Source organism: Antedon mediterranea, chromosome 8 (assembly GCF_964355755.1).
Source record: "Antedon mediterranea chromosome 8, ecAntMedi1.1, whole genome shotgun sequence".
NCBI lineage: Eukaryota > Metazoa > Echinodermata > Crinoidea > Comatulida > Antedonidae > Antedon > Antedon mediterranea.
The window spans coordinates 21253585-21269932 of NC_092677.1; positions in this window are offsets into that span (position 1 = coordinate 21253585).

Consider the following 16348-nt stretch of genomic DNA (forward strand, 5'->3'; position numbering starts at 1 on the left):
TGTTAACATAAAAACACAAAAGAGCTTCAAATCGCATTTGGAGACGTTTTAGACCCTTTTGTGCATTTCGATGAAACTTGGTTACACAAAAACATCAAAGTGCTTAAAATCACATTAGAAATCGTTTTAGACCATTTTGAGCATTTCGTTAAAACTTTTCACACAAAAACATCAAAGTCCACAAAATAGCTTAATATCGTATTTAAAAACGTTTTAGACCATTTTGAGCATTTCGAAAAAACTTTTCCACACAAAACATCAAAGTTTACAAAATAGCTTCAAATCGCATTTGGAGACGTTTTAGACCATTTTGTGATTTTCGAAAAAACTTGTTAACATAAAAACACCAAAGTGCTCAGAATACCTTCAAATCGTATTTTGAGACGTTTTAGACAATTTTGCGATTTTCGAAAAAACTTGTTAACATAAAAACACCAAAGTGCTTAGAAAAGCTTCAAATCGCATTTGGAGACGTTTTAGACCATTTTGGGCATTTCGATGAAACTTGGTTACACAAAAACATCAAAGTGCTTAAAATCACATTTTGAGCATTTCGTTAAAACTTTTCACACAAAAACATCAAAGAGCAAAAAATAGCTTAATATCGTATTTAAAAACGTTTTAGACCATTTTGAGCATTTCGACAAAACTTTTTCACACAAAACATCAAAGTGTACAAAATAGCTTCAAATCGCATTTGGAGACGTTTTAGACAATTTTGTGATTTTCGAAAAAACTTGTTTACATAAAAACACCAAAGTGCTAAGAATAGCTTCCAATCGCATTTGGAGACGTTTTAGACCCTTTTGTGCATTTCGATGAAACTTGGTTACACAAAAACATCAAAGTGCTTAAAATCACATTAGAAACCGTTTTAGAACATTTTGAGCATTTCGTTAAAATTTTTCACAGAAAAACATCAAAGAGCAAAAAATAGCTTAATATCGTATTTAAAAACGTTTTAGACCATTTTGAGCATTTCGACAAAACTTTTTCAAACAAAACATCAAAGTGTACAGAATAGCTTCAAATCGCATTTGGAGACGTTTTAACCCATTTTGAGCATTTCGATAAAATTTTACACACAAAAACATCAAAGTGCACAAAATAGCTTAATATGGTATTTAAAAACGTTTTAGACCATTTTGAGCATTTCAACAAAACTTTTTCTCACAAAACATCAAAGTGTACAGAATAGCTTCAAATCGCATTTGGAGACGTTTTAGACAATTTTGTGCATTTCGATGAAACTTGGTTACACAAAAACATCAAAGTGCTTAAAATCACATTTTGAGCATTTCGTTAAAACTTTTCACACAAAAACATCAAAGTCCACAAAATAGCTTAATATCGTATTTAAAAACGTTTTAGACCATTTTGAGCATTTCGAAAAAACTTTTCCACACAAAACATCAAAGTTTACAAAATAGCTTCAAATCGCATTTGGAGACGTTTTAGACCATTTTGTGATTTTCGAAAAAACTTGTTAACATAAAAACACCAAAGTGCTCAGATTACCTTCAAATCGTGTTTTGAGACGTTTTAGACCATTTTGTAATTTTCGAATAAACTTGTTAACATAAAAACACCAAAGTGCTCAGAATAGCTTCACATCGCATTTTGAGACGTTTTAGACCATTTTGTGATTTTCGAAAAAACTTGTTAACATAAAAACACCAAAGTGCTTAGAAAAGCTTGAAATCGCATTTGGAGACGTTTTAGACCATTTTGTGCATTTCGATGAAACTTGGTTAAAGTGCTTAAAATCACATTTTGAGCATTTCGTTAAAACTTTTCACACAAAAACATCAAAGAGTAAAAAATAGCTTAATATCGTACTTAAAAACGTTTTAGACCATTTTGAGCATTTTGACAAAATTTTTTCACACAAAACATCAAAGTGTACAGAATAGCTTTAAATCGCATTTGGAGACGTTTTAGACCATTTTGTTCATTTCGATGAAACAAAAACACAAAAACATCAAATTGCACAAAATGGCTTAATATGATATGGGAAAACGTTTTAGACCATTTTGAACATTTCGTTAAAAGTTTTCACAAAAAAACATCAAAGTCCACAAAATAGCTTAATATCGTATTTAAAAACGTTTTAGACCATTTTGAGCATTTCGACAAAACTTTTTCACACAAAACATCAAAGTGTACAGATAAGCTTCAAATCGCATTTGGAGACGTTTTAAACCATTTTGAGCATTTCGATAAAATTTTACACACAAAAACATCAAAGTGCACAAAATAGCTTTAAATCGCATTTGGAGACGTTTTAGACCATTTTGTAGTTTTCGAAAAAACTTGTTAACATAAAAACACCAAAGAGCTTCAAATCGCATTTGGAGACGTTTTAGACCCTTTTGTGCATTTCGATGAAACTTGGTTACAAAAAAACATCAAAGTGCTTAAAATCACATTAGAAACCGTTTTAGACCATTTTGAGCATTTCGTTAAAACTTTTCACACAAAAACATCAAAGTCCACAAAATAGCTTAATATCGTATTTAAAAACGTTTTAGACCATTTTGAGCATTTCGAAAAAACTTTTTCACACAAAACATCAAAGTTTACAAAATAGCTTCAAATCGCATTTGGAGACGTTTTAGACCATTTTGTGATTTTCGAAAAAACTTGTTAACATAAAAACACCAAAGTGCTCAGAATACCTTCAAATCGCATTTTGAGACGTTTTAGACCATTTTGTGATTTTCGAAAAAACTTGTTAACATAAAAATACCAAAGTGCTCAGAATACCTTCAAATCGTGTTTTGAGACGTTTTAGACCATTTTGTGATTTTCGAAAAAACTTGTTAACATAAAAACACCAAAGTGCTCAAAATACCTTCAAATCGCATTTGGAGACGTTTTAGACCATTTTGTGATTTTCGAAAAAACTTGTTAACATAAAAACACCAAAGTGCTCAGAAAAGCTTCAAATCGCATTTGGAGACGTTTTAAACCATTTTGTTCATTTCGATGAAACTTGGTTACACAAAAACATCAAAGAGCACAAAAGTATTTAAAAACGTTTTAGACCATTTTGAGCATTCCGACAAAACTTTTTCACACAAAACATCAAAGTGTACAGAATAGCTTTAAATCGCATTTGGAGACGTTTTAGACCATTTTGTAGTTTTCGAAAAAACTTGTTAACATAAAAACACAAAAGAGCTTCAAATCGCATTTGGAGACGTTTTAGACCCTTTTGTGCATTTCGATGAAACTTGGTTACACAAAAACATCAAAGTGCTTAAAATCACATTAGAAACCGTTTTAGACCATTTTGAGCTTTTCGTTAAAACTTTTCACACAAAAACATCAAAGTCCACAAAATAGCTTAATATCGTATTCAAAAACGTTTTAGACCATTTTGAGCATTTCGAAAAAACTTTTTCACACAAAACATCAAAGTTTACAAAATAGCTTCAAATCGCATTTGGAGACGTTTTAGACCATTTTGTGATTTTCGAAAAAACTTGTTAACATAAAAACACCAAAGTGCTCAGAATACCTTCAAATCGCATTTGGAGACGTTTTAGACCATTTTGTGATTTTCGAAAAAACTTGTTAACATAAAAACACCAAAGTGCTTAGAAAAGCTTCAAATCGCATTTGGAGACGTTTTAGACCATTTTTTGCATTTCGATGAAACTTGGTTACACAAAAACATCAAAGTGCTTAAAATCACATTTTGAGCATTTCGTTAAAACTTTTCACACAAAAACATCAAAGTCCACAAAATAGCTTAATATCGTATTTAAAAACGTTTTAGACCATTTTGAGCATTTCGAAAAAACTTTTCCACACAAAACATCAAAGTTTACAAAATAGCTTCAAATCGCATTTGGAGACGTTTTAGACCATTTTGTGATTTTCGAAAAAACTTGTTAACATAAAAACACAAAAGTGCTCAGAATACCTTCAAATCGCATTTGGAGACGTTTTAGACCATTTTGTGATTTTCGAAAAAACTTGTTTACATAAAAACACCAAAGTGCTTAGAAAAGCTTCAAATCGCATTTGGAGACGTTTTAAACCATTTTGTTCATTTCGATGAAACTTGGTTACACAAAAACATCAAAGAGCACAAAAGTATTTAAAAACGTTTTAGACCATTTTGTGCATTCCGACAAAACTTTTTAACACAAAACATCAAAGTGTATAGAATAGCTTTAAATCGCATTTGGAGACGTTTTAGACCATTTTGTAGTTTTCGAAAAAACTTGTTAACATAAAAACACCAAAGAGCTTCAAATCGCATTTGGAGACGTTTTAGACCCTTTTGTGCATTTCGATGAAACTTGGTTACACAAAAACATCAAAGTGCTTAAAATCACATTAGAAACCGTTTTAGACCATTTTGAGCATTTCGTTAAAACTTTTCACACAAAAACATCAAAGTCCACAAAATAGCTTAATATCGTATTTAAAAACGTTTTAGACCATTTTGAGCATTTCGAAAAATTTTTTCACACAAAACATCAAAGTTTACAAAATAGCTTCAAATCGCATTTGGAGACGTTTTAGACCATTTTGTGATTTTCGAAAAAACTTGTTAACATAAAAACACCAAAGTACTCAGAATACCTTCAAATGGCATTTTGAGACGTTTTAGACCATTTTGTGATTTTCGAAAAAACAACATAAAAACACCAAAGTGCTCAGAATACCTTCAAATCGCATTTGGAGACGTTTTAGACCATTTTGTGATTTTCGAAAAAACTTGTTAACATAAAAACACCAAAGTGCTCAGAATACCTTCAAATCGTATTTTGAGACGTTTTAGACAATTTTGTGATTTTCGAAAAAACTTGTTAACATAAAAACACCAAAGTGCTTAGAAAAGCTTCAAATCGCATTTGGAGACGTTTTAGACCATTTTGTGCATTTCGATGAAACTTGGTTACACAAAAACATCAAAGTGTACAGAATAGCTTCAAATCGCATTAGAAACCGTTTTAGACCATTTTAAGCATTTCGAAAAAACTTTTTCACACAAAACATCAAAGTGTACAAAATAGCTTCAAATCGCATTTGGAGACGTTTTAGACAATTTTGTGATTTTCGAAAAAACTTGTTTACATAAAAACACCAAAGTGCTTAGAAAAGCTTCAAATCACATTTGGAGACGTTTTAAACCATTTTGTTCATTTCGATGAAACTTGGTTACACAAAAACATCAAAGAGCACAAAAGTATTTAAAAACGTTTTAGACCATTTTGAGCATTCCGACAAAACTTTTTCACACAAAACATCAAAGTGTACAGAATAGCTTTAAATCGCATTTGGAGACGTTTTAGACCATTTTGTAATTTTGGAAAAAACTTGTTAACATAAAAACACAAAAGAGCTTCAAATCGCATTTGGAGACGTTTTAGACCCTTTTGTGCATTTCGATGAAACTTGGTTACACAAAAACATCAAAGTGCTTAAAATCACATTAGAAATCGTTTTAGACCATTTTGAGCATTTCGTTAAAACTTTTCACACAAAAACATCAAAGTCCACAAAATAGCTTAATATCGTATTTAAAAACGTTTTAGACCATTTTGAGCATTTCGAAAAAACTTTTCCACACAAAACATCAAAGTTTACAAAATAGCTTCAAATCGCATTTGGAGACGTTTTAGACCATTTTGTGATTTTCGAAAAAACTTGTTAACATAAAAACACCAAAGTGCTCAGAATACCTTCAAATCGTATTTTGAGACGTTTTAGACAATTTTGCGATTTTCGAAAAAACTTGTTAACATAAAAACACCAAAGTGCTTAGAAAAGCTTCAAATCGCATTTGGAGACGTTTTAGACCATTTTGGGCATTTCGATGAAACTTGGTTACACAAAAACATCAAAGTGCTTAAAATCACATTTTGAGCATTTCGTTAAAACTTTTCACACAAAAACATCAAAGAGCAAAAAATAGCTTAATATCGTATTTAAAAACGTTTTAGACCATTTTGAGCATTTCGACAAAACTTTTTCACACAAAACATCAAAGTGTACAAAATAGCTTCAAATCGCATTTGGAGACGTTTTAGACAATTTTGTGATTTTCGAAAAAACTTGTTTACATAAAAACACCAAAGTGCTAAGAATAGCTTCCAATCACATTTGGAGACGTTTTAGACCCTTTTGTGCATTTCGATGAAACTTGGTTACACAAAAACATCAAAGTGCTTAAAATCACATTAGAAACCGTTTTAGAACATTTTGAGCATTTCGTTAAAATTTTTCACAGAAAAACATCAAAGAGCAAAAAATAGCTTAATATCGTATTTAAAAACGTTTTAGACCATTTTGAGCATTTCGACAAAACTTTTTCAAACAAAACATCAAAGTGTACAGAATAGCTTCAAATCGCATTTGGAGACGTTTTAACCCATTTTGAGCATTTCGATAAAATTTTACACACAAAAACATCAAAGTGCACAAAATAGCTTAATATGGTATTTAAAAACGTTTTAGACCATTTTGAGCATTTCAACAAAACTTTTTCTCACAAAACATCAAAGTGTACAGAATAGCTTCAAATCGCATTTGGAGACGTTTTAGACAATTTTGTGCATTTCGATGAAACTTGGTTACACAAAAACATCAAAGTGCTTAAAATCACATTTTGAGCATTTCGTTAAAACTTTTCACACAAAAACATCAAAGTCCACAAAATAGCTTAATATCGTATTTAAAAACGTTTTAGACCATTTTGAGCATTTCGAAAAAACTTTTCCACACAAAACATCAAAGTTTAAAAAATAGCTTCAAATCGCATTTGGAGACGTTTTAGACCATTTTGTGATTTTCGAAAAAAACTTGTTAACATAAAAACACCAAAGTGCTCAGAATACCTTCAAATCGCATTTGGAGACGTTTTAGACCCTTTTGTGCATTTCGATGAAACTTGGTTACACAAAAACATCAAAGTGCTTAAAATCACATTAGAAACCGTTTTAGACCATTTTGAGCATTTCGTTAAAATTTTTCACAGAAAAACATCAAAGAGCAAAAAATAGCTTAATATCGTATTTAAAAACGTTTTAGACCATTTTGAGCATTTCGACAAAACTTTTTCACACAAAACATCAAAGTGTACAGAATAGCTTCAAATCGCATTTGGAGACGTTTTAACCCATTTTGAGCATTTCGATAAAATTTTACACACAAAAACATCAAAGTGCACAAAATAGCTTAATATGGTATTTAAAAACGTTTTAGACCATTTTGAGCATTTCAACAAAACTTTTTCTCACAAAACATCAAAGTGTACAGAATAGCTTCAAATCGCATTTGGAGACGTTTTAGACCATTTTGTGCATTTCGATGAAACTTGGTTACACAAAAACATCAAAGTGCTTAAAATCACATTTTGAGCATTTCGTTAAAACTTTTCACACAAAAACATCAAAGTCCACAAAATAGCTTAATATCGTATTTAAAAACGTTTTAGACCATTTTGAGCATTTCGAAAAAACTTTTCCACACAAAACATCAAAGTTTACAAAATAGCTTCAAATCGCATTTGGAGACGTTTTAGACCATTTTGTGATTTTCGAAAAAACTTGTTAACATAAAAACACCAAAGTGCTCAGATTACCTTCAAATCGTGTTTTGAGACGTTTTAGACCATTTTGTAATTTTCGAAAAAACTTGTTAACATAAAAACACCAAAGTGCTCAGAATAGCTTCACATCGCATTTTGAGACGTTTTAGACCATTTTGTGATTTTCGAAAAAACTTGTTAACATAAAAACACCAAAGTGCTTAGAAAAGCTTGAAATCGCATTTGGAGACGTTTTAGACCATTTTGTGCATTTCGATGAAACTTGGTTAAAGTGCTTAAAATCACATTTTGAGCATTTCGTTAAAACTTTTCACACAAAAACATCAAAGAGTAAAAAATAGCTTAATATCGTACTTAAAAACGTTTTAGACCATTTTGAGCATTTTGACAAAATTTTTTCACACAAAACATCAAAGTGTACAGAATAGCTTTAAATCGCATTTGGAGACGTTTTAGACCATTTTGTTCATTTCGATGAAACAAAAACACAAAAACATCAAATTGCACAAAATGGCTTAATATGATATGGGAAAACGTTTTAGACCATTTTGAACATTTCGTTAAAAGTTTTCACAAAAAAACATCAAAGTCCACAAAATAGCTTAATATCGTATTCAAAAACGTTTTAGACCATTTTGAGCATTTCGAAAAAACTTTTTCACACAAAACATCAAAGTTTACAAAATAGCTTCAAATCGCATTTGGAGACGTTTTAGACCATTTTGTGATTTTCGAAAAAACTTGTTAACATAAAAACACCAAAGTGCTCAGAATACCTTCAAATCGCATTTTGAGACGTTTTAGACCATTTTGTGATTTTCGAAAAAACTTGTTAACATAAAAACACCAAAGTGCTCAGAATACCTTCAAATCGTGTTTTGAGACGTTTTAGACCATTTTGTGATTTTGGAAAAACTTGTTAACATAAAAACACCAAAGTGCTCAGAATACCTTCAAATCGCATTTGGAGACGTTTTAGACCATTTTGTGATTTTCGAAAAAACTTGTTAACATAAAAACACCAAAGTGCTCAGAAAAGCTTCAAATCGCAATTGGAGACGTTTTAAACCATTTTGTTCATTTCGATGAAACTTGGTTACACAAAAACATCAAATTGCACAAAATGGCTTAATATGGTATGGGAAAACGTTTTAGACCATTTTGAACATTTCGAGAAAACTTTTTCACACAAAACTTCAAAGTGTACAGAATAGCTTCAAATCGCATTAGAAACCGTTTTAGACCATTTTGAGCATTTCGAAAAAACTTTTTCACACAAAACATCAAAGTTTACAAAATAGCTTCAAATCGCATTTGGAGACGTTTTAGACCATTTTGTGATTTTCGAAAAAACTTGTTAACATAAAAACACCAAAGTGCTCAGAATACCTTCAAATCGCATTTTGAGACGTTTTAGACCATTTTGTGATTTTCGAAAAAACTTGTTAACATAAAAATACCAAAGTGCTCAGAATACCTTCAAATCGTGTTTTGAGACGTTTTAGACCATTTTGTGATTTTCGAAAAAACTTGTTAACATAAAAACACCAAAGTGCTCAGAATACCTTCAAATCGCATTTGGAAACGTTTTAGACCATTTTGTGATTTTCGAAAAAACTTGTTAACATAAAAACACCAAAGTTCTCAGAAAAGCTTCAAATCGCATTTGGAGACGTTTTAAACCATTTTGTTCATTTCGATGAAACTTGGTTACACAAAAACATCAAAGAGCACAAAAGTATTTAAAAACGTTTTAGACCATTTTGAGCATTCCGACAAAACTTTTTCACACAAAACATCAAAGTGTACAGAATAGCTTTAAATCGCATTTGGAGACGTTTTAGACCATTTTGTAGTTTTCGAAAAAACTTGTTAACATAAAAACACAAAAGAGCTTCAAATCGCATTTGGAGACGTTTTAGATCCTTTTGTGCATTTCGATGAAACTTGGTTACACAAAAACATCAAAGTGCTTAAAATCACATTAGAAACCGTTTTAGACCATTTTGAGCATTTCGTTAAAACTTTTCACACAAAAACATCAAAGTCCACAAAATAGCTTAATATCGTATTCAAAAACGTTTTAGACCATTTTGAGCATTTCGAAAAAACTTTTTCACACAAAACATCAAAGTTTACAAAATAGCTTCAAATCGCATTTGGAGACGTTTTAGACCATTTTGTGATTTTCGAAAAAACTTGTTAACATAAAAACACCAAAGTGCTCAGAATACCTTCAAATCGCATTTTGAGACGTTTTAGACCATTTTGTGATTTTCGAAAAAACAACATAAAAACACCAAAGTGCTCAGAATACCTTTAAATCGCATTTGGAGACGTTTTAGACCATTTTGTGATTTTGGAAAAAACTTGTTAACATAAAAACACCAAAGTGCTCAGAATACCTTCAAATCGTATTTTGAGACGTTTTAGACAATTTTGTGATTTTCGAATAAACTTGTTAACATAAAAACACCAAAGTGCTTAGAAAAGCATCAAATCGCATTTGGAGACGTTTTAGACCATTTTGTGCATTTCGATGAAACTTGGTTACACAAAAACATCAAAGTGTACAGAATAGCTTCAAATCGCATTAGAAACCGTTTTAGACCATTTTGAGCATTTCGAAAAAAACTTTTTCACACAAAACATCAAAGTGTACAAAATAGCTTCAAATCGCATTTGGAGACGTTTTAGACAATTTTGTGATTTTCGAAAAAACTTGTTTACATAAAAACACCAAAGTGCTAAGAATAGCTTCCAATCGCATTTGGAGACGTTTTAGACCCTTTTGTGCATTTCGATGAAACTTGGTTACACAAAAACATCAAAGTGCTTAAAATCACATTAGAAACCGTTTTAGACCATTTTGAGCATTTCATTAAAATTTTTCACAGAAAAACATCAAAGAGCAAAAAATAGCTTAATATCGTATTTAAAAACGTTTTAGACCATTTTGAGCATTTCGACAAAACTTTTTCACACAAAACATCAAAGTGTACAGAATAGCTTAATATCGCATTTGGAGACGTTTTAACCCATTTTGAGCATTTCGATAAAATTTTACACACAAAAACATCAAAGTGCACAAAATAGCTTAATATGGTATTTAAAAACGTTTTAGAACATTTTGAGCATTTCAACAAAACTTTTTCTCACAAAACATCAAAGTGTACAGAATAGCTTCAAATCGCATTTGGAGACGTTTTAGACCATTGTGTGCATTTCGATGAAACTTGGTTACACAAAAACATCAAAGTGCTTAAAATCACATTTTGAGCATTTCGTTAAAACTTTTCACACAAAAACATCAAAGAGTAAAAAATAGCTTAATATCGTATTTAAAAACGTTTTAGACCATTTTGAGCATTTCGACAAAATTTTTTCACACAAAACATCAAAGTGTACAGAATAGCTTTAAATCGCATTTGGAGACGTTTTAGACCATTTTGTTAATTTCGATGAAACAAAAACACAAAAACATCAAATTGCACAAAATGGCTTAATATGATATGGGAAAACGTTTTAGACCATTTTGAACATTTCGTTAAAAGTTTTCACACAAAAACATCAAAGTCTACAAAATAGCTTAATATCGTATTTAAAAACGTTTTAGACCATTTTGAGCATTTCGAAAAAACTTTTTCACACAAAACATCAAAGTTTACAAAATAGCTTCAAATCGCATTTGGAGACGTTTTAGACCATTTTGTGATTTTCGAAAAAACTTGTTAACATAAAAACACCAAAGTGCTCAGAATACCTTCAAATCGCATTTTGAGACGTTTTAGACCATTTTGTGATTTTCGAAAAAACTTGTTAACATAAAAACACCAAAGTGCTCAGAATACCTTCAAATCGTGTTTTGAGACGTTTTAGACCATTTTGTGATTTTCGAAAAAACTTGTTAACATAAAAACACCAAAGTGCTCAGAATACCTTCAAATCGCATTTTGAGACGTTTTAGACCATTTTGTGATTTTCAAAAAAACTTGTTAACATAAAAACACCAAAGTGCTCAGAATACCTTCAAATCGTGTTTTGAGACGTTTTAGACCATTTTGTGATTTTCGAAAAAACTTGTTAACATAAAAACACCAAAGTGCTTAGAAAAGCTTCAAATCGCATTTGGAGACGTTTTAGACCATTTTGTTCATTTCGATGAAACTTGGTTACACAAAAACATCAAAGAGCACAAAAGATCTTAATATCGTATTTAAAAACGTTTTAGACCATTTTGAGCATTTCGAAAAAACTTTTTCACAGAAAACATCAAAGTGTACAAAATAGCTTCAAATCGCATTTTGAGACGTTTTAGACAATTTTGTGATTTTCGAAAAAACTTGTTTACATAAAAACACCAAAGTGCTTAGAAAAGCTTCAAATCGCATTTGGAGACGTTTTAAACCATTTTGTTCATTTCGATGAAACTTGGTTACACAAAAACATCAAAGAGCACAAAAGTATTTAAAAACGTTTTAGAACATTTTGAGCATTCCGTCAAAACTTTTTCACACAAAACATCAAAGTGTACAGAATAGCTTTAAATCGCATTTGGAGACGTTTTAGACCATTTTGTAGTTTTCGAAAAAACTTGTTAACATAAAAACACAAAAGAGCTTCAAATCGCATTTGGAGACGTTTTAGACCCTTTTGTGCATTTCGATGAAACTTGGTTACACAAAAACATCAAAGTGCTTAAAATCACATTAGAAACCGTTTGAGACCATTTTGAGCATTTCGTTAAAACTTTTCACACAAAAACATCAAAGTCCACAAAATAGCTTAATATCGTATTTAAAAACGTTTTAGACCATTTTGAGCATTTCGAAAAAACTTTTTCACACAAAACATCAAAGTTTACAAAATAGCTTCAAATCGCATTTGGAGACGTTTTAGACCATTTTGTGATTTTCGAAAAAACTTGTTAACATAAAAACACCAAAGTGCTCAGAAAAGCTTCAAATCGCATTTGGAGACGTTTTAAACCATTTTGTTCATTTCGATGAAACTTGGTTACACAAAAACATCAAAGAGCACAAAAGTATTTAAAAACGTTTTAGACCATTTTGAGCATTCCGACAAAACTTTTCACACAAAACATCAAAGTGTACAGAATAGCTTTAAATCGCATTTGGAGACGTTTTAACCCATTTTGAGCATTTCGATAAAATTTTACACACAAAAACATCAAAGTGCACAAAATAGCTTAATATGGTATTTAAAAACGTTTTAGACCATTTTGAGCATTTCAACAAAACTTTTTCTCACAAAACATCAAAGTGTACAGAATAGCTTCAAATCGCATTTGGGGACGTTTTAGACCATTTTGTGCATTTCGATGAAACTTGGTTACACAAAAACATCAAAGTGCTTAAAATCACATTTTGAGCATTTCGTTAAAACTTTTCACACAAAAACATCAAAGTCCACAAAATAGCTTAATATCGTATTTAAAAACGTTTTAGACCATTTTGAGCATTTTGAAAAAACATTTCCACACAAAACATCAAAGTTTACAAAATAGCTTCAAATCGCATTTGGAGACGTTTTAGACCATTTTGTGATTTTCGTAAAAACTTGTTAACATAAAAACACCAAAGTGCTTAGAAAAGCTTCAAATCGCATTTGGAGACGTTTTAGACCATTTTGTGCATTTCGATGAAACTTGGTTACACAAAAACATCAAAGTGCTTAAAATCACATTTTGAACATTTCGTTAAAAGTTTTCACACAAAAACATCAAAGAGTAAAAAATAGCTTAATATCGTATTTAAAAACGTTTTAGACCACTTTGAGCATTTCGAAAAAACTTTTCCACACAAAACATCAAAGTTTACAAAATAGCTTCAAATCGCATTTGGAGACGTTTTAGACCATTTTGTGATTTTCGAAAAAACTTGTTAACATAAAAACACCAAAGTGCTCAGAATACCTTCAAATCGCATTTGGAGACGTTTTAGACCATTTTGTGATTTTCGAAAAAACTTGTTAACATAAAAACACCAAAGTGCTCAGAAAAGCTTCAAATCGCATTTGGAGACGTTTTAAACCATTTTGTTCATTTCGATGAAACTTGGTTACACAAAAACATCAAAGAGCACAAAAGTATTTAAAAACGTTTTAGACCATTTTGAGCATTCCGACAAAACTTTTTCACACAAAACATCAAAGTGTACAGAATAGCTTTAAATCGCATTTGGAGACGTTTTAGACCATTTTGTAGTTTTCGAAAAAACTTGTTAACATAAAAACACAAAAGAGCTTCAAATCGCATTTGGAGACGTTTTAGACCCTTTTGTGCATTTCGATGAAACTTGGTTACACAAAAACATCAAAGTGCTTAAAATCACATTAGAAACCGTTTTAGACCATTTTGAGCATTTCGTTAAAACTTTTCACACAAAAACATCAAAGTCCACAAAATAGCTTAATATCGTATTTAAAAACGTTTTAGACAATTTTGAGCATTTCGAAAAAACTTTTTCACACAAAACATCAAAGTTTACAAAATAGCTTCAAATCGCATTTGGAGACGTTTTAGACCATTTTGTGATTTTCGAAAAAACTTGTTAACATAAAAACACCAAAGTGTTCAGAATACCTTCAAATCGCATTTTGAGACGTTTTAGACCATTTTGTGATTTTCGAAAAAACAACATAAAAACACCAAAGTGCTCAGAATACCTTCAAATCGCATTTGGAGACGTTTTAGACCATTTTGTGATTTTCGAAAAAACTTGTTAACATAAAAACACCAAAGAGCTCAGAATACCTTCATTCGTATTTTGAGACGTTTTAGACAATTTTGTGATTTTCGAAAAAACTTGTTAACATAAAAACACCAAAGTGCTTAGAAAAGCTTCAAATCGCATTTGGAGACGTTTTAGACCATTTTGTGCATTTCGATGAAACTTGGTTACACAAAAACATCAAATTGCACAAAATGGCTTAATATGGTATGGGAAAACGTTTTAGACCATTTTGAACATTTCGAGAAAACTTTTTCACACAAAACTTCAAAGTGTACAGAATAGCTTCAAATCGCATTAGAAACCGTTTTAGACCATTTTGAGCATTTCGAAAAAACTTGTTAACATAAAAACACCAAAGTGCTCAGAATACCTTCAAATCGCATTTTGAGACGTTTTAGACCATTTTGTGATTTTCGAAAAAACTTGTTAACATAAAAATACCAAAGTGCTCAGAATACCTTCAAATCGCATTTGGAGACGTTTTAGACCATTTTGTAGTTTTCGAAAAAACTTGTTAACATAAAAACACAAAAGAGCTTCAAATCGCATTTGGAGACGTTTTAGACCCTTTTGTGCATTTCGATGAAACTTGGTTACACAAAAACATCAAAGTGCTTAAAATCACATTAGAAACCGTTTTAGACCATTTTGAGCATTTCGTTAAAACTTTTCACACAAAAACATCAAAGTCCACAAAATAGCTTAATATCGTATTCAAAAACGTTTTAGACCATTTTGAGCATTTCGAAAAAACTTTTTCACACAAAACATCAAAGTTTACAAAATAGCTTCAAATCGCATTTGGAGACGTTTTAGACCATTTTGTGATTTTCGAAAAAACTTGTTAACATAAAAACACCAAAGTGCTCAGAATACCTTCAAATCGCATTTTGAGACGTTTTAGACCCTTTTGTGATTTTCGAAAAAACCACATAAAAACACCAAAGTGCTCAGAATACCTTCAAATCGCATTTGGAGACGTTTTAGACCATTTTGTGATTTTGGAAAAAACTTGTTAACATAAAAACACCAAAGTGCTCAGAATACCTTCAAATCGTATTTTGAGACGTTTTAGACAATTTTGTGATTTTCGAAAAAACTTGTTAACATAAAAACACCAAAGTGCTTAGAAAAGCTTAAAATCGCATTTGGAGACGTTTTAGACCATTTTGTGCATTTCGATGAAACCTTTGTTACACAAAAACATCAAAGTGTACAGAATAGCTTCAAATCGCATTAGAAACCGTTTTAGACCATTTTGAGCATTTCGAAAAAACTTTTTCACACAAAACATCAAAGTGTACAAAATAGCTTCAAATCGCATTTGGAGACGTTTTAGACAATTTTGTGATTTTCGAAAAAACTTGTTTACATAAAAACACCAAAGTGCTCAGAATAGCTTCCAATCGCATTTGGAGACGTTTTAGACCCTTTTGTGCATTTCGATGAAACTTGGTTACACAAAAACATAAAAGTGCTTAAAATCACAGTAGAAACCGTTTTAGACCATTTTGAGAATTTCGTTAAAATTTTTCATAGAAAAACATCAAAGAGCAAAAAATAGCTTAATATCGTATTTAAAAACGTTTTAGACCATTTTGAGCATTTCGACAAAACTTTTTCACACAAAACATCAAAGTGTACAGATAAGCTTCAAATCGCATTTGGAGACGTTTTAAACCATTTTGAGCATTTCGATAAAATTTTACACACAAAAACATCAAAGTGCACAAAATAGCTTAATATGGTATTTAAAAACGTTTTAGACCATTTTGAGCATTTCAACAAAACTTTTTCTCACAAAACATCAAAGTGTACAGAATAGCTTCAAATCGCATTTGGAGACGTTTTAGACCATTTTGTGCATTTCGATGAAACTTGGTTACACAAAAACATCAAAGTGCTTAAAATCACATTTTGAGCATTTCGTTAAAACTTTTCACACAAAAACATCAAAGTCCACAAAATAGCTTAATATCGTATTTAAAAACGTTTTAAACCATTTTGAGCATTTCGAAAAAAC